Below are 18,399 nucleotides of genomic sequence, written 5' to 3'. Positions count from 1 at the left end.
CAGAGCGCCAAATATGATGGAATACCACGTCAAGATTCCTCACTCAATCAAACATTTCGTCAAACCACCTGTCAGAATCTCCATGGTGGTTTATGGGGCCCTTTGAGCCATCGGACGACATTCAAAGATTCTCCTTCCAGTACAATGTTGTTGAGACAATTTTTTCATGACAAGCTTTAGGCCTTGGTATACTACTCGCACCTCCACCCCCGTAGCATCTGCCGTTCCAATAGGCCCTGCAAAGGCCCAATGAACCTCTCTGAGCTCATTCCTTAGAACACCCCGAACTCCTGTCGGACCTGGGTTCCCCAAGCTAGAGCCGTCAAAGTTGAGCTTTAGGGAAGCAGTAGGAGGGGCAATGTTTAAAAACTCTTTGACTCGACTCGGAACTTGCCTGAGTCGACCCCCTTTTGTTAAGAAATTAGCGGTGTAGAGAGGCTAACTGTGTAAAAACAATAAAGCAAATTGGCAAGCAAGCAGAAAAATAGAGAAGAAAGGAAGTAGAGAGCAAAGAGAAACAAGAATAAACACACAGGATTTACGTGGTTCGGCAAAGCCTACGTCCACGGGCGACAATCTCTTCTTCTTTCTTTATTCAATAATGGCAGCCAAGTACAAGAGAGTACAAACCCTCAAAATCTCCACAAAGTTGTTTTTCTTTGTTTTTTGGGTTTCATACAAAAGCAACCCAAAAGGCACAAAACCCTAAAAGAAGAATACACTTACGTTTTTTTTTTGGTGGGTTTCTATTATGCAAGAGACCTAACAAAGTAACTTTCCCTTTACCAATAGCTTGCTTCATATACAAGCAACCCAACAAAAGGAAAGTTTCTTTTTCTCCTTTATGGCTTCACCGTTTCAACACCTTTTACCTTGGCCTGTTCCGCGTTGCATTGCATCCGCATTCTGCGTTTTGCCCTACAGTGTCAATGAAAACTCCTTTCACTCTTCCGAGTTATGACCAAGGTTTAAAATTTCGATTTCGGTACCGGTTTCGGACTTCCGGAAAACCGAAATTTCGACTGAAATTCCAAAATTTTGTGACGCTTTTTAATAAAAAATAAAAAATGCATTTTCTCGAAATTTCGGCCGAAATTTGGTAAATGGCGAAATATTTAATTTCGCCAAATACCGGTTTTGGTCCCCACCTTCTGATTTCGGTCGAAATTTAAAACCATGGTTATGACAGCGTCAACAACGTTCTTGGCCGCGACCGCACCGAGTCGACAATGATTTTTCTTGGCTACGTTCCGCGTCACATCTGCGTTTTTAAACATTGGGAGGGGGTTCCCATTCTTTCTCTCTCTCTCTCTCTCTCTCTCTATTATTATTATTATTATTATTATTATTAAAGTGTTCCTGCGTTGTAGCGCAGGGAGCCCTTCGCTTTGTTGTTTATAACGCCTCCCATTCGTCACTTTTTGTGGACCCGCTAAGCGAACCAGTAGGAGGCTTTATAACACAACTAAAGCGCAGGGAGCTCCCTGCGCTGCAGCGCAGGAACACTTTTCTCATATTATTATTATTATTGAATGGCTATTGTTGTTGTTGTTGTTGTTATTATTATTATTATTATTATTATTATTATTATTATATGTGTGTGTGTACGCGTGCGTATAGTTGTAATGATTGTTCTATGTATTATTTTTAGAATTGATTGGTAACTTCTTTGATTTGCAGGGAGACCCATTTTTGGTATATCATACCTGATGAGGTTCAGAGTGGATCGTTGCTAGTTCAATATCTAGAACTGTTATCACCATATGAACGAGAAATTGTTTTTCGCATGAGAGGAGATGCGCTTAAAAAAGAGCCCTCCTAGCTCGTGTTTTGGTGCCCAGTACCCTTGCAAGATGTATGTATCTTTTCATTTTATACTCTCTTGATTAGTTTTGCTTAATAACTGTGCATATGCTTGTCACCAATTCACCCTTAATAAATGACATGTCAAGCATTGCCCAAGCACTTATTTTGAAGCTATCTTTTCTGTTTTATTTTATTTTTATTTTTTGAGTGGTTCTTTAATGTTTTATCTTTCAACACAATTATATATGTCTATGTAATTCCTACATATTAGTCCCTTCCTCATGTTGTTTGTTTCCTCTAATGTGTTATTCTTTATCGGTCTTGCCTCTTCCTGGTCAGATCCGCGTGCTTGTTCATTTTATTTTACTTCTTTCCCCTTACTGAAAGATTTTTAGTTGCAGGGGAGTGGACTCCACGCTTAATGATATTATTTATCCATTACAATATATATTGTATATATCACCTGGAAGATATAGCTTATCTTGCCCAGTATTTATCAACAAATTAATTGAGATTCAGCTCAGGTTACCCTGGCAATTTTGAGATTTATCATTTTTCTAAACATTAAGAAAAAAAAGAAACAGAAGTTCATGGAAGCTACAAAATAAAAATCTGAATTCAGAACCCATAGCAGGTATGATTGTAAATGTTTTAACACATCTAGGATCGCTGTTCTTAACTATTAATGAACAACAAAACTGCATCATTTAGTAATTAACTGTTTTGGTCTTCTGGTAAGTGGTAACCAACAAGAATCCAAAAAGCTCTTTGAGTCTGTCTCACTCTTTACTTCTGTTGCTTATTTATCTGGTTATTTACATACATATGGGTATGTAACTTTTGGTCATTAACCATGAAAACAAAATGTTCGACATTTCTGACTCTAGACTAGAGCTCCTTCCAAGTGTTGATGGATTTTTCAAACAATTTATGATCTGCCCCTCTTATTCTATAGTCTGTTATACTTGGCCATGGAGTATGGATGGAATGGATATAAAAAACTTGAGAGAATCAACTTAAACTTGAATATTTTCAACCAGGGTGTAACCTTGGATATTTAAACTGTCATAAGGGAGTAGAAATTCTTTACCAAGTTTAGTTGAAGAGATCTCATTAATGGCTACTCTCCTGCACTGCACCACCCCCCCCCCCCCCCCCCCCCCCCCCCCCCCCGCGCCCTTCTCCCTCTCTCCTCTCTCTCTCTCTCTCTCTCTCTCTCTCTCTCTCTCTCTCTCTCTCTCTCTCTCTCTCTCTCTCTCTCTCACACACACACACACACACACACACACACACACACACACCCACCCACCCACCCACCCACACCCACACACCCCTATTAAGTTTCCATCGGTCCAACCATGGGAAGCCTTATTCTCTTAGAAATTCCTTGCTAGTGATTGCACCAATTATAGGAGTGATACTATGTGACGTGCAAAATTGTTATGCTTTACCATTTCCAATGATATGCTTCTCTTAACTTTTTCATTGCACAAAGAATATCCCTCCCTTAAGGATGGAACCCACATCACTCTATGGGCTTTTTTCCCCCAATGGAAAGTTAAAAAAAAAAGCCCTCAAATCATGCATTATTCCTCAATCAGTGAAGCAGATTCAAACGAGGCGGAAGCTAATTTTTTACCAATGGGACTACATTTCTTCATTGGAGTTTCTATCCGACAAACTAATGATAGAAGGTGACTCTGGTACCGTCATTTCGTGGGAAAAGGAAAATTAGCTGGACCTTGGCGTCTTGCACCAATCATATGGGAGATTATAAATAATTGTTTAGTGAGTAATCCGCACTTGATGCATTGCCCAAGATCGGATTGAATTAGTGTTTGACAAGAGTAGATAGGATTGAATTAATGATTAGCGATATTTTTACAGTTGGCTAATTCTGTTTGAATCGTCTAAACTTAGGACTTAGGACTTAGGACACTCCGTCCTCTCTTATTTGTTTTCTAATAAAAGTTACTGTTCTAAAAATGGGTATTATCCTTTATGGAGCATATTTTTCAGTGTTAGGAAGTTAGATATTAGCAAAAATTGTATTAAAAGCATAAATTCAATGAAGTCCTCTGACAGTGGGATTTAGTTGTTGAAGTTGGGTAAGGGATTTTCCTGAAGTTATTTGGAGGATTTGGAAAGCAGAACTATCTCATATTTGATTATTTGTACAATCAACTTGATGTATATTGGCAGTTGCCTTGTGGGGATTTCTCAAAGTTGACGCCTGTCTTACAGTTTCAAATGAGATTTGCACACTAGTCTGGAAGATGGTGAATAATTCGTTCGAACAATGAAAGTCACTTCCTTTAGAATGATGGGTTAAACTAAATGTTGAGTGTTTAGAGAAGCCGATGGAGCGATGGTTCAATATCATGCAACACCTTTGCAGATATTGTATTCCATTTGTCTTTTCCAGGAAGGCTTCATTTCATGGGTTATGGCAGGTTCATAAACTCTAACTGTGGGTAATGCTCTAAGCACAAGTGTAGAAAAGCAATTTCAAATTCCCGTGGAGTTTTAAAAGGAAATCCTTGTAAAGGATACATTTTGGGTGATCTGCCAAAAGTGATTAACTGGGTGTCGCAAGCGTTGAAGCTTCCGCTGAGATTGGGTGATCCGCTTGAAGCAATATTTCATATTTGTTATCCATTGAAATTTCTTTTCAGCTCATTGTGAGAGAGGCCAAAGACGTGGCGGACTCACTGGCCAAGGAGAGGTTTATGCGTGAGCTTGTCATTGGCCAGCATATCCTCTCTTGTTTGTCTCTGTATTCCTTTGTTAACCCGACTTTATTGTTTTGATTCAGTTGTCATGAATTTAATTTTTTGGCTTTGATAAATTTCTCATTGCCATTCTGAAAAAAGAAAAAAAATACAAGTCCTGATTAATGCCCCCATCTCCCTTTATATAACTTTATATATATTCACTGTTTATCTATCGCTCCTGGTTTATTTATATTCTGATACTACTGTTCTTCTGTTAATAGAGCTTTGTTTTAATGGAATATGATTGAAGAATATCAGATCACTAGTTTAGTACTCAAGGTTGTTCTCTGTAATAAGGTTTCTTGTTGGATGATGGTTTCAGCATTTAGTTTCATTAACATGGAGGCTTTTACAAACAAACACTAAGGTCTCATCCCTTCGTTGTCAGTTCAACCATTTAATATGCAGCTTTATGTATTTTTGTTTGCCTGGAAGTCAAAGAAAATCTTAAAATGTAGACATATTGGCATTTCAAAACCAATATCCAGGGCCTCCACTCTCTGTGTGTCCTTCCATTGTTGTGGATTATCTCAGGTACTAGCCAAGGTTCATGAATCCTACAAAAATACATGGTTGTATTGGTATGCAATACAATTTATCTATTTGCTCCCCAAAAGTATAGTTATTTTTTTTTATCTTGGATCTTTCATTGTTTAGTGAGCTCACATGGTATACTATATAATGTTAAAACCGCACGTTGGGAATGATATCTTGATTATACTTTTTTGTTTCATAAATATATTCAATGTTTTTTGTGATGATGTTGGCAGCATGACACAGGTAAATGAACTACAAAATTAATCGAAAGCTATTTGAATTTGTTTTACTTTGTCTGATTTTTGGTCTTGTTTGGTATTTAGATCATATACAAATTCTCATGTCAGTCCAAGATCATTGAACTTCAGAAAGAACATCTTCGGGAAGCCAGAGGTAGTATATCAACCTTAATTTATGAGGTTGATGGAGAGCTTTCCCTTAAATCTTCTATGCTTTCGTTTTTTATGGCACTGTTTTTGGATTCAGTAGGGCTTCACCTTTAATTTTATATATTACGCATGTGGATAGGTAGTGTGGCAGCATGATAACAATTGGGACCCACCGCCCTTGCATTTCAACATCTCACATACATCTTCCTTGATCGCCAGTGGTGTGACTGTTGATAATCCAGTAGTATTCTAATCGCTCTCGAACCTCTGGTCTATATGATAGTTATGCTCTCACTTTTCTCATTTGCTGTTCGTAAAATTATTGTTAAGAAGCATCATTTTCTGAGAGATGATATTCACTTTCTAATCACAGATTGGGATTGATGTGGAAGAAAAGCAACGGCAAATGAGGAACAGCATCTCATTATTTGCTCGTCGTTACTTTCTCTCCCCGTGAAGGAATTCTTGGATACCTTCTCAGATCCTGAGATTCAGAGGCAAGAGTTTATTAAATTATGGACCCTCAAAGTGAGTGAGCTTTCTTAAAAGTCTACATTATTCTATAGCTTCTATTGGATCCCTATATTGTCTTTATTCAGCCCTTGTAAAGGGTTTTGTGGTTTCATAAATTATATATGCTCTGGCTTGCTTTCATTGAAGTGGCCTATGGTTGTGAAGAAATGAGCATTTCATTCCACGTACTACTAAGGCCCTGTTTGTTTCAGATTATGCCAACCATTGTCAGCCCTAAACCTATCATTGGACTCGAATTTAAATGTAATTTTGAGTCCAATAATAGGTTTTGGACTTACAATCGGTTGTCATAATCTGAAACAAACAGGGCATAAGGCCCTGTTCTTTTAAGATTATGACAACCAATTGTTAGTGCCAAACCTATTATTAGACTCAAAATTACGTTTAAATTTGAGTCCAGTAATCAGTGTAGCACTCATAATCGGTTTTCATAATCTTTTAAAAACAGGGCATAAGAATTGTCTGCGGAATTTGTTCCATCCTGATTGAGAATGTCTTTCATGTTTGGAGGTGCTTTGTACATACGAGTTGGTTTATGTCTACCGGCAGTGACATCTCAATCGTTATAGGAGCCACAGATTTGAATGCTGGAACTGCCACTTATTCTGTCACTTGACATCAACAATGCTTAGGACTTAAGTGCCTCCAACTTGGGGGTTTTTGGAACTACTTCCAGACATCACCACCTAAATCTGAATTATGTTTTTCTTCAACTATTTATCGTAATGGTTGATTATAGTTTTCTTCAACTATTCCTCCTAATGGTTCTTTCTGGACTTCTAAGGCCATTTCCCTAATGCATAATCATAGGATGGGCTTCTCATTTGCCATTTCAGGCTAATAATTGGGCCTTGTATTGAATTCTTGACGTCTAATGATCCTGTGTTACTTACAGCTTGTTGGGAGGTTGTCGTCTACCTTCGGAAAAAAACTCCTGTTATCATGTCCATGTCATCAGATCTAGATGTCATCTTGTTTCCTGTCATCCTCTCATCTTGTTTTGTTATTTTGGCCCTTAATTTTGGGCCAATAATCAGTTGGGGCCCTCACCATCGGTTATCACAATCTTAAACAAACAGGGCCTTTGCTGCTTCGCTAGAGCTAGGTTGTCTACTGCCGTGTTCAACTGTTTTTGGAGTGCACTCAACTTCTTTTCATGATTGCTATTAAATCTCTATGGAGTTTCCGGAATTCTGTAAGGGGGGCCCGTTTGGATACCCCTTGGATTTGGAGGTGAATTTGGATTTTTAAATCGAAAATTCAGCTTATGGCAAGCCTTTATGACATCTGGATTTGGATTTGAGTGAAATCCACAAGTTTTACAAATTCCTCATGTTAGTGTAATTTTTTGGATTTATAAATCCTTTCTGCGAGAGGTTATTTATAAATCTAAATCTGACCCGTAAGGGGTTAAAATGACCAAAATATACCAAAAAAGTGTTAAATGACTTAAGTACCCACATGAAATTAAAAACTGATCAAAATACATCGTATTAGGCAAAATGAATGGAAAACCTCGAGTCAGGCAAACTGACCAAAATATCCCTATACTAGGTAAAAATGACAAAATACCCCCGAGTCGTGCAAAATGACTAAAATACCCTTATAACATAAAAATGATCAAAATAACCTCATACAGGGTAAAATGACTAGAATACTCCAATATCATGGAAAATTACTAAAATACCCCTAGATTAAGTAAAAATGACCAATGGCTCATAAAAATGACTAAAATGACTGAAAATACCATCATGAGATAAAAATGATAAAAATATGTCATATTAGGTAAAATGACTAGAAATACCCCTATACCAGGTAAAAATGACAAAATACCCTCGAGTCGTGCAAAATGACTAAAATACCCTTATGACATAAAAATGATCAAAATAACCTCATACAGGGTAAAATGATTAGAATACTCCAATATCATGGAAAAATGACCATGGCTTATAAAAAATGACTAAAATGACTAAAAATATCATCATGAGATAAAAATGATAAAAATATGCCATATTAGGTAAAATGACTAGAAATACCCCTATACCAGGTAAAAATGACTAAAATACCTTTATGAGATAAAAATGATCAAAATAACCTCATATAGGGTAAAATGACTAAAATACCCCCAGATCATGGAAAATTATCGAAATACCCCTATATCAAGTAAAAATGACCTATGCCTGATGAAAAATGACTAAAATGACTAAAAATACCCTTATGAGATTAAAATGATCAAATGCGCCATATTAGGTAAAATGACTAGAATACTCCCGGGTCATGCAAAATGACCGGAATACACCTGTACCGGATGAAAATGACCAAATACCCTGAGTCATGAAAAATGACTAAAACACCCTTATGACATAAAAAATGATCAAAATACCCCTATATAAGGTAAAATGACTAGAATACCTCTGAATCATGGAAAATGGCAGAAATGCCCCTATATCAAGTATTTTAGGGCTTTTTGGATTTGGAGGTGAATTTGGATTTCCAAAATCCATGGATTTGAAATCAAGAATTTTAAAATTCACAAATATAAATAATGCCGTTTGGATGACCACGTATAGATTTGGATTTCAAATCTAAATTATTATTTTTTTGTTTGGATGCTCTTTGAATTTGAAATCTAACAAAACCAAAAAGCCCTAAAATACTTGATAAAGGGGCATTTCTGCCATTTTCCATGATCCAGGGGTATTCTAGTCATTTTACCCTATATGAGGGTATTTTGATCATTTTTATGTCATAAGGGGGTTTTAGTCATTTTCCATGACTTAGGGTATTTGGTCATTTTCACTCGGAATAGGTGTATTCCGGTCATTTTGCATTACCCGGGGGTATTCTAGTCATTTTACCTAATATGGCGTATTTGATCATTTTTATCTCATGAGGGTATTTTTAGTCATTTTTCATGAGCCATAGGTCATTTTTACTTGATATAGGGGTATTTCGATAATTTTTCATAATCTGGGGGTATTTTAGTCATTTTACCCTATATGAGGTTATTTTGATCATTTTTATGTCATAAGGGTATTTTAGTCATTTTGCACGACTCGGGGGTATTTTGTCATGTTTACGTAGTATAGGGGTATTTCTAGTCATTTTACCTAATATGGCGTATTTTTATCTTATGATGGCATTTTTAGTCATTTTAGTCAATTTTTTATGAGCCATTGGTCATTTTTACTTGATCTAGGGGTATTTTAGTAATTTTCCATGATATTGGGTCTTCTAGTCATTTTACCTTGTATGAGGTTATTTTGATCATTTTTATGTCATAAGGGTATTTTAGTCATTTTGCACGACTCGGGGGTATTTTGTCATTTTTACCTGGTATAGGGGTATTTCGGTCATTTTGGCTGACTCGGGGTTTTCCATTCATTTTACCTAATACGATGTATTTTGATCAATTTTTAATGTCATGTGGGTACATAAGTCATTTAACACTTTTCTGGTGTATTTTGGTCATTTTAACCCCTTACGGGTCAGATTTAGATTTATAAATAACCTCTCTCGCATAAAGGATTTATAAATCCAAAAAATTACACTAACATGAGGAATTTGTAAATCTTGTGGATTTCACTCAAATCCAAATCCAGATGTCATAAAGGCTTGCCAAACGTCGAATTTGGATTTAAAATTCAAATTCACCTCCAAATCCAAATCCCATGGGTATCCAAACGGGCCCTAACATTTCTAGTTACCTTCCGTTCAGGAATTGCCGTCACTTGCCCAGCTTGTTTCCGGGGTTCTTTGGATTATATGGACTTCTCCAGCTCAGCTGTTAAAACCATCCAATTTTCAAGCTAATTAAGTCCATCTATTTCTTCCGAGGACCATTGCTGGGACTAGCTGTTCAGAAATAGAAGCCCTCCAGAAAGTGCTATCCATGTTTCTAAATTTATTACAGGCTCGTGCATTAAATTATCTGAAAATTTTGAACACTCTGATTTCTCCTAAGGCTCGGTTTGGATTGGAAGAAAACATTTCTTGAGGAAAATTATTCCCTAGGACAATTTAGAGGGAAATGATAAATTTTAGTGAAATCATTATAAATTAAAGGTTCAAGTCACTTTTTTTCATATGTAATCAAAGAATGGAAAAACACATCAATAAAAAAAAAGAGTGGAAAAACATGAAATTTTTTGAGAAGTTTTTCTTTTCCAGAGAATTCCTGCAATCCAAACAGGACCCAAGTTCTATGTTATTTGCAAAGTATTATATGTAGCACTTGCTATCTTTCATTGTATGTGTTAGCTTTGTATTAGTACACCGGCCATTAAACCATCGAGGTGATTGCTTCAGTAGTATGCATCGAGTTCGTAAGTGAGAATACTGTGTGAAACCCTAGGAAATTTAAGAGAAAAGTAGTAAAGGATTGAAAACCATAGAACCAGATAACTGTTAATAGCTGGAGAAAGATCAGGGCTTTTCTGAACCCAGCACAAATGCTTGGATCAATCTACTGCTAATTCGTTTGGATTTTATGCTTATCACAAATAACTGATGCTTATGAAAGTGCTTACTCTAGTATTAACATGTTGGTATATCAATTATTATATAATTGAAAAACTTAGATGGGCCCCGACGTTTATTTAACACCTTATAAACGTAATGGTTCCTGTAATTACTCCACACCTTATAAATGTAAATTTTGTTCTAGCTACTCATTCTCTATTTTTACCTCATAAAATTGTAGTTAGAAAACCATGTATTTTTTGCAAGAATAATGTTCGCACACTGCCCGTGCCATTTTCTTTTATAATTATATTGGTCATTCAAGTAATTAAGAGTCAAGGCATCAAAGTGTTTCTGTGATTGACATTTCTCTCGTCCTCTCTAAATATTATTTTTTTATAGGTAAATATTATTGGTATCAATGAAAGCCATTTTTTATTTTTTATGATTTTTTATGCTGTATGTTCAACTCCATCCTATAGAGTACAGACTGAAGCACAGCCTCTTGTCCTGAAAGAATAACTTGATTGTAAAGAACAATACGATCGTTTTAAAGATCTACTAATTATACAACTCACTCGGTTTATAAATTTCTTGGAACTTCCAGGAGGCATATGTCAAAGCACTTGGAAGGGGTTTCTTGGCTGCACCTTTCAGGACTTTTACAATCCAACGGAGGCCTGGTAAACACATGCAAATTCCTGGTGAATTCAATTCTGATGTATGTCACAGGACCTTTTTTAAACTAACTGTTTGCATATTTCAAGTTTCGTGTTTTGAGTTCTCTATTACATTCACAAATGCTTGCTTTGAGTTCTTTTAGCCTCTTCTATACCAGTTATTATTTTAATTGTTGAAAGGGCAATGCAAATAGTTTTCTCTACTTGTAAATCTTCCCTTCATCGCTCTTTCGTTATTACAGGCATTTGAAATAGTACTAGAAGCCTTTGGTAATCCTGTAAACCTGTCGACTGATTGGCAATTTGCACTATTTGAACTGGCTAATTCTCATTATGCTGCCATTTGCTTGGGAAATGATGGCAATATTAATGGTAAGATCTTTGTATTCAGTGAACCAATATCTCAAACAAGTTTAGAAACCCCAATTGCGTCTTTTCACTTTAATCTTGTACACTTGCAGGCAAATCTAGTAGTTCACTGAGATTCAGTGTGTGGAAGACCATTCCATTTGTAGAAGATGAATGTGTATCTGGTATGTTGATACAACCGCTCTTCTGAAGTGCAGGACCACCAGAATGAAGAAAAATATGTGGTCACCATTGCCTGGTCTTAGGCCCATGTCGTTGAGAGGGATATGTGAAGGTTTGGTTTCTCTGATCGTGACATTACTCCATATGAAACACATACTAATGCATTGGTTTCAATCTTCAATCATCGAGACCTTCCCGCTCCAATTGAAAGGATTAAGTTATTTGCTTGAAGCCTAAACAAGAATTGTGACTGATAAAAAAGAGATTCGGTGGTGAATATTTTAACTGTCCTAGGAGTGGTAAAAAAATAATTGTATATATATATATATATATATATATTTTATAGCTCCTAAATGATCAACAGTAATGAATGTGCATGTAAAGTTCTTAATGGTTAATGGATGAATGAATAGGCTTTGTATCTTCCATTGTAAGAATTCTTTCTTGCATGATGATTTTAAGTTCTATCTTTTATGTTTGAATGCTTAGAATTCTCTCTTTCATATTGAAAAATAATATAAGAATCAGTTTATTAACTACAATTAGGCCATACCATGTGTACAGTATAGAAAGTGGAGAATTGCTTACTTTATATTCTGCTTGATTAATGATAAGAAGGAAACAGAATGCTCTCTATGAGAACATGATTGACAAAGAAATCTGTCCTCCTTTTCTCCTCTCCAACTAAAATGCATAAAAAAAATGCTCAGACCTCTCTCTCCACACGTGAGGTGTTTATCACCTTTAAAACACTGAAACAAGGATCTTGGGATTTGACTTTGGAAAAAACTCATGGCTTTCTTCCTTTATGCGTTAATGATACTTACCATTTGCCATTAGTCCTTTATCTATGACTAATATAAACTTATAAACAAGTAAAATAACGCATGTAAACAATAAAGCTAATCCAGATTATATACAAGAATATAGTGCAGTCAATGACATACAAGAATATAGTGTAGTTAACAGCAGAATTCAATGAACAAGGGCCTAAGTGAGAGAATGTGGTGGGCTGATATGGTTTAGGGACTTGGGGTGACTGATTAGAGGAGATGGTGAGACTTGAGAATGACTCAAAATTTGAGAAATGAATGACAAGATACTGAAAATAGGAATTGTTCGGAAAAAAAATACACATCGCCCTTTGTTAAAAATGCTCCTGAAATAATACTTAAAGTTATAAAATTTTTGAAAGTACTGTCACAAAATAGTATGATGAAATCGGATTTAGGACTGTTCCATGGGTTTTTGTTAGTTGTTTGGATCCGATCGGAAATAATTTTGAATCATAAGATATAGATCCAAAATATGTCCACGAACCTGTGCCATTCAAAAAAATGAGGGGTGTTTTTGTATCATTTAAAATCAGGTAAATGTCCTAGAAATGTGTTTTAATTCTAAAATGACAGGTGAGAAGAAGAAGAGAAAAAAAAGAGGTGGAAAAAGGCAAAGAGAAGAATCGACGCCGGAAAAAATGAAAAAGTGGTAGGAAAAAAAGAAAAAGAAAAATTGGCCCCAGGAAAATGGAAGGTGCTCGAAAAAAATGAAAAACTGGGGTCATGTCGGAAAAGTGGGGTCGTGTAGGGGACTAAGTGGGGTTGTGTCGGGAATAAGTTGGGTAGTGTCCATTTGGAATAAACATGTACATTTTACCAAGGTGACCCCACTTTTGACCAAGTCGACCCCACATTTTACCGAGGTGACCCCTCTTTTGACCGAGCTGACCACATATTATACCGACTTGACCCCACATTTTACCGATATTACCCTAGTAGCAGAAAGTAGAATCTCAGAAATGGGAAAGAAAAGACTTAACTACCTTGAAGGGCATTTCGGTCTTTTTCCATATGTAAAGGGATTTCAAAATACAACTCCAGATTGCTGTTGGATGAGAAATAAAACGCAACGTCTATTTCATTTTCCCTTAAAAATCTTACTTTAAAATGACGAACATTTAATCTTCATGGTGTTAGTCTCTCTATCTCTCCCTTAAGTTTATCTGTTCTTCCCTTGATCTTGAGCCCTAACTATGTACAACATAAGTAAGATCTACAACACCGTGTTAGAAATGGATCATGATCCAACCGATAACTGTTCTGAATGGATCTGCTCTGAAGAGATAGAGAGAAAGAGTTGTCTGACTTTGTCCACGACGCAATACCATTGATTCATGAGTTTGGCCCCACTTACTCCAATGTCTTCCCCTTCCTACAATTCAAGTTAATAGTGGGGCGCATAATCCTAAGGGGGGGGGCACGAAAAAATCATCTCCCTTTGTTTTTTTTTGACATATAGAGTTTCCCCGCGCCAATTTAGGACAAAACTAATCCCCACGTATGTACACAATCACTGTGGGTTATGTAACGATTTTTTTGGTTGGTCTGAACTGTTTTGCTTCACAGTTTTGTTGTAATATTATCTATTTTAAGGCAACCTCTATTCTTTTTTAGAGTGGCAAACAAATTCCAATTGGGCTAGGGCTATCAATCCATCTTAGGATCGGATCCAGCTATGTCTTACTCAGTATATATCCATTCAGCTCTTCTCTCCCACACCAAACCAACGATATTTAGTTCATCTCTTATTCTTATATACCTATAAAAGACCTCTATAGCCCGCCTACATACAAAAGGAAAAATAAAAAGACCACCTAAAACACAAAAGAGAGAAAAAAAAATCCATGGCTTCCTCAATTTCTACTTCCTTCTTCCTCTTCCTCCCCTTCCTCCTCTTCTCCTATGCTTCTTCCTGCTTTAACGTCACGAAAATCCTTGAACCTCTTTCAGACTTCTCCACCTTCAATAGTTATCTAACACAGACCCAACTCGTGTCCGAGATCAATGGACGAAGTACCATCACTATCCTGGCCGTCGATAATGATGCCATCTCGGCCCTATCGGGAAAACCCGATGAAGTTATCAAGATGATCATGAGCGTCCATGTTATCCTAGACTACTATGATATGGACAAGCTTGAGAAGCTCTCAAACAAGACAACTCTTCTCACCACCTTATTCCAAAGCTCTGGTTTGGCCACTAACCAACAAGGGTTCATCAATGCCACTGTCGAGGGTGATCATGTTGCTCTCGGCTCTGCCGTTCCCGGTGCAGGCCTAGATGCCAAGCTCATAAAATCCGTGGCTTCAAAACCCTATAACATTTCCATCTTGCAAATCAGTAGTGCAATTATCCCCCCGGGAATTCACTATGTGGATTCCGGCAAGGTACTTTCGCGGGGCCCATCTCCTTCTCCAGCGGCCACACCCACCGTGGTCCCCACTCTGGCAACTCCTTCTCCGGTAACCCCCAATGCCGGTGCACCTGGTCCGGCAAAGGATGTTTCTTCTTCTTCTTCTCACACACATGTCGGCTTGTTCTTAGCTGTTTTATTGGGTGTAATGTGCATGGGTGCTCTATAATTTGATGTATTTGGAATGAAAGAAGTGGAAGGATTTGAAGTCTTAAAGGAAATGATTGATAGATTAATGTTGGATGTTGAAGTATTTGTGTTTGCTTGGGTTGTGTAAGCCCAAGGGTTTTCATGTGTTAATCATTCACCTTACATTCTTGTTTTGATGCTAGCAAACCAAATTGATTAGCATTTATGGACTGATGTGTTGCTTTGAGGTGTTGTGTTGTATACAGGAATTTCATGTCATAATCGCCATTACACAACTCTTCATAACACATGACTTGTGGATCAATGAGCAAAGGAACCAAGAGCTTGCACCTACAGTGAAGACATCTTCATTTGAAGATGTTCAAGTAAAAAAACTCATCATGAAGATGCCACAAGTTTCCTAAGCAAGTGTCAAGAATGAGCTTGGAGTTGAACATGCTATGGTGACACCTTATATACCTCAACATGCATTGAAGATTGGAGGACAAGTCACAAGAGCTAAGACAAGGTCAAGATGTTCACCCAAGCCGAAGAAGTCCAAGAAAGTGCAAACGAGCCAAGACATTCCAAGAAGACTCAAGGTTTTTATTTTTAGATTGTATTTGGAGTTCTCTTGATTTTATGTTTAAATGTACTTTCAAAAGGTTTTCAAATGGTTTTTATACCTAACATTTTACATCTTTGAAAACCATCAACACACCCAAAAATGTGTTTGAAAACCTTAGACTTAAGCCCAAAGACCATAGCCCAAAAACCCCTGAATTTTAAAGTTAAAATGGAATTTCACTCAGGGCCGGTCGACCGCGGGATGGAACCTGGAAATCCATGCCATCTCAAATTTTATCGGGCCGGTCAACCGGGATGATCCAGGCGACTGCGAATGCGCTTTTGTTTCTACAGAAGTAATCCGATTTGGTCTAGGTCGGACAAATGTCGTGGGTCGGTCGACCAGGATAAGTTTTATGAGCCAAATTTTTGAGCAAACAGTTAGCCCTCGCCGGGAGACCGCCATGGGGCCGGTCGACCGCGACAGTAAGAAATTTGAAAATAGAATAGGGCGCTCGATAGGGGCGGGCGATCGCCGTAACTCGGTCGACCTCCGCGGTCGAGCAAACTAGCCATTTGGGCATTTTCTGCTTGACTTTTTCAAGCCATTTATTTACAGTTTGACCCCAAACAGTCATATTTTCAAATACACTATATATACATGATTAAAACCTATCTCTACATGCTTTTGAACATTTGAGAAAGATAAAATCTCATTTCTCTTTGAGCTTAAACATTTTATTTCAAAAGCTAAAAACCTCTTTGATCTTCCATTTCTACATCTTATCAAGAGGCACTCTATAGGGCTTTACATTTGTATTTTCTTGGAGTGATTGTAAGCTATTAAAGTTGTAATCCGCCTGTTAAGAGGCATTGAGAGTTTTATATTTTATTTGTTCTTCATGTGAGGGTCTCTTCTTCGGCCCGTAAAGAAAGGTGAAGATAAGGGTCTCCGATTCGGCCCGTGAAGAAAGGTTAATCATGTGCAAGAGTGTGATTTTCTTGTCAAGGCTTCGTGCGAGGGGCTTCACTTTGGCTCTTGAGAATGAAAAAGCAAGGGTTTTTTCCCTTTGGAGATGAAGGAATCGTGTGTATGGCTTCATCATTTTAGTGAAGATCCCAAGGAGGTAAACTTGAAAGAGTGGAGTAGGTCAAGTTATGACCGAACACTATAAATCTTGTGTTCCTTGTGGATGTCTCTTTTCCTTCTCTCTTGCACGTGTGGTGATTGGTAATCTATAACCTAACTTGTTTTTGTGCTTTTAATTGAACAAGGGTTAGTAAATGCACTTGATCAAATTTTTTAAACCCTAAGCATTATAATATTCATTTGAACAAGGGTTAGCTAAATATGCATGATTAGAAAGTTTAAATCCTAGCTTTCATTGATATACATATTTGAACAAGGATTAGACTAATTAGTGCTTAATTAAATGGATTAATTTTTAAACTCCCTTAATTAAGCATAAAATTTCTAATTGACCAATTCACACCCCCCCCCGTTCTTTGGATTGTCACACCTGTATTTCAGGTTGTGACTTGTGAAGGGTTCTTTTCAGTTTCATGGATATAATATAGTATTCCAATTTTAATGAAAGTCAAAGGTGTCTATTTTTTAAACCTTACTAGTACACATTCAAACAAAAAAACTGAAGTACTAGGTTGTTTTGTAGAGTATCTCGTGATGAGGCCTAAGTATGATTGTCCAAATTAATGTTCATTTAACCGTTAACAACCAATTAAACAACTAATTAAACAGTTAGGATCGTCCAATAAGGTGTAGCTTTTGGCTGATCATTGCCGTCCAAACTGTTGGCTCACCATTGCTTGCCAGACCCAAAAAAATTGCACCCATCAAATCTATTCTTAACCATACAATTATATCAACCCTAAACCAGATCACTTTCCATGTTTAATGTAATCATCCATTGTAGTCCATCAGAAAAGCAATCAATCAGGACCCTACACTGCCCTCACAATATCCATTTCGGTTCCCATCATCTTGATTGGATGATCCTAACCCTCGATCCATCAAGTCATGTTTAGGGTTCGGCCAAAATTTGCTAATCAAGACAATGCCGATCTCCTTATGATGATTTATAAGATCAACGGTCTCAATTACACATTGTTTGATCACCCAAAGGCTTAATTGATATGATGTGGTGTGGGGGCGTGTCCTTTTAAAGAAACAAAGGGCTTTGGGTTACCAAAATGCAAGCCTAGATGCAGAGGAATGCAGATGGCAATGATAAAGCAAATAGCCCTTCTATGAGATACACAACAAATAACACGAACACGCACTAGTGTAGTGATATAGAATAGAAACTAAACGGAAATGGATGATTTCAATTCTTCTTTACTTCATATAATTGTATAAAATTACAACTAAGATAAGCAAAAAGTATGGCAAAAAGTGAAGATAATGTAAATTAAGACATGTTTTGAACTGTTATGGGACCTCTTCCCTTGAAGCAATCATCTCCTTACATAGTTTTTCCATTGCAAACGTCCAATATTGCTCCTTACTTTTGAGAGGAAGCCTATGATAATTGTCTTCAACTACCCATTTTGATTTTCAAATCGCAATTCGTTGAAGATAACTATCATTGTCCTTATTTTTAGAGAAATGACTGTTGGTGGATAACTGTCCAATCCCATCGACTTAATAACCAACGAACGATTTGGTCTTACAAGACTGCTCTTATCTTTAATTTCAAAAATGGGTGTAAAGACACATGCCCA

The 18,399-nt window shown here is 37.0% G+C and overlaps 2 pseudogenes; both read left to right on the top strand.

Moving 5' to 3' along the window:
• The first annotated feature begins 1,771 nt into the window (after nucleotides 1–1,771).
• Nucleotides 1,772–11,981, top strand: LOC143856791 (uncharacterized; annotated as a pseudogene).
• A 2,411-nt stretch (nucleotides 11,982–14,392) lies between these two features.
• LOC143855736 (fasciclin-like arabinogalactan protein 14 pseudogene) lies at nucleotides 14,393–15,130 on the top strand (annotated as a pseudogene).
• Nucleotides 15,131–18,399: the final 3,269 nt, after the last annotated feature.

This window comes from Tasmannia lanceolata, unplaced genomic scaffold, assembly GCF_043159265.1.
Source record: "Tasmannia lanceolata isolate RefF3 unplaced genomic scaffold, GAP_Taslan_0.1 ptg000023l, whole genome shotgun sequence".
NCBI lineage: Eukaryota > Viridiplantae > Streptophyta > Magnoliopsida > Canellales > Winteraceae > Tasmannia > Tasmannia lanceolata.
Note: the sequence above shows the minus strand (reverse complement) of the source record. Positions and strands in the feature narration are given on the sequence as shown.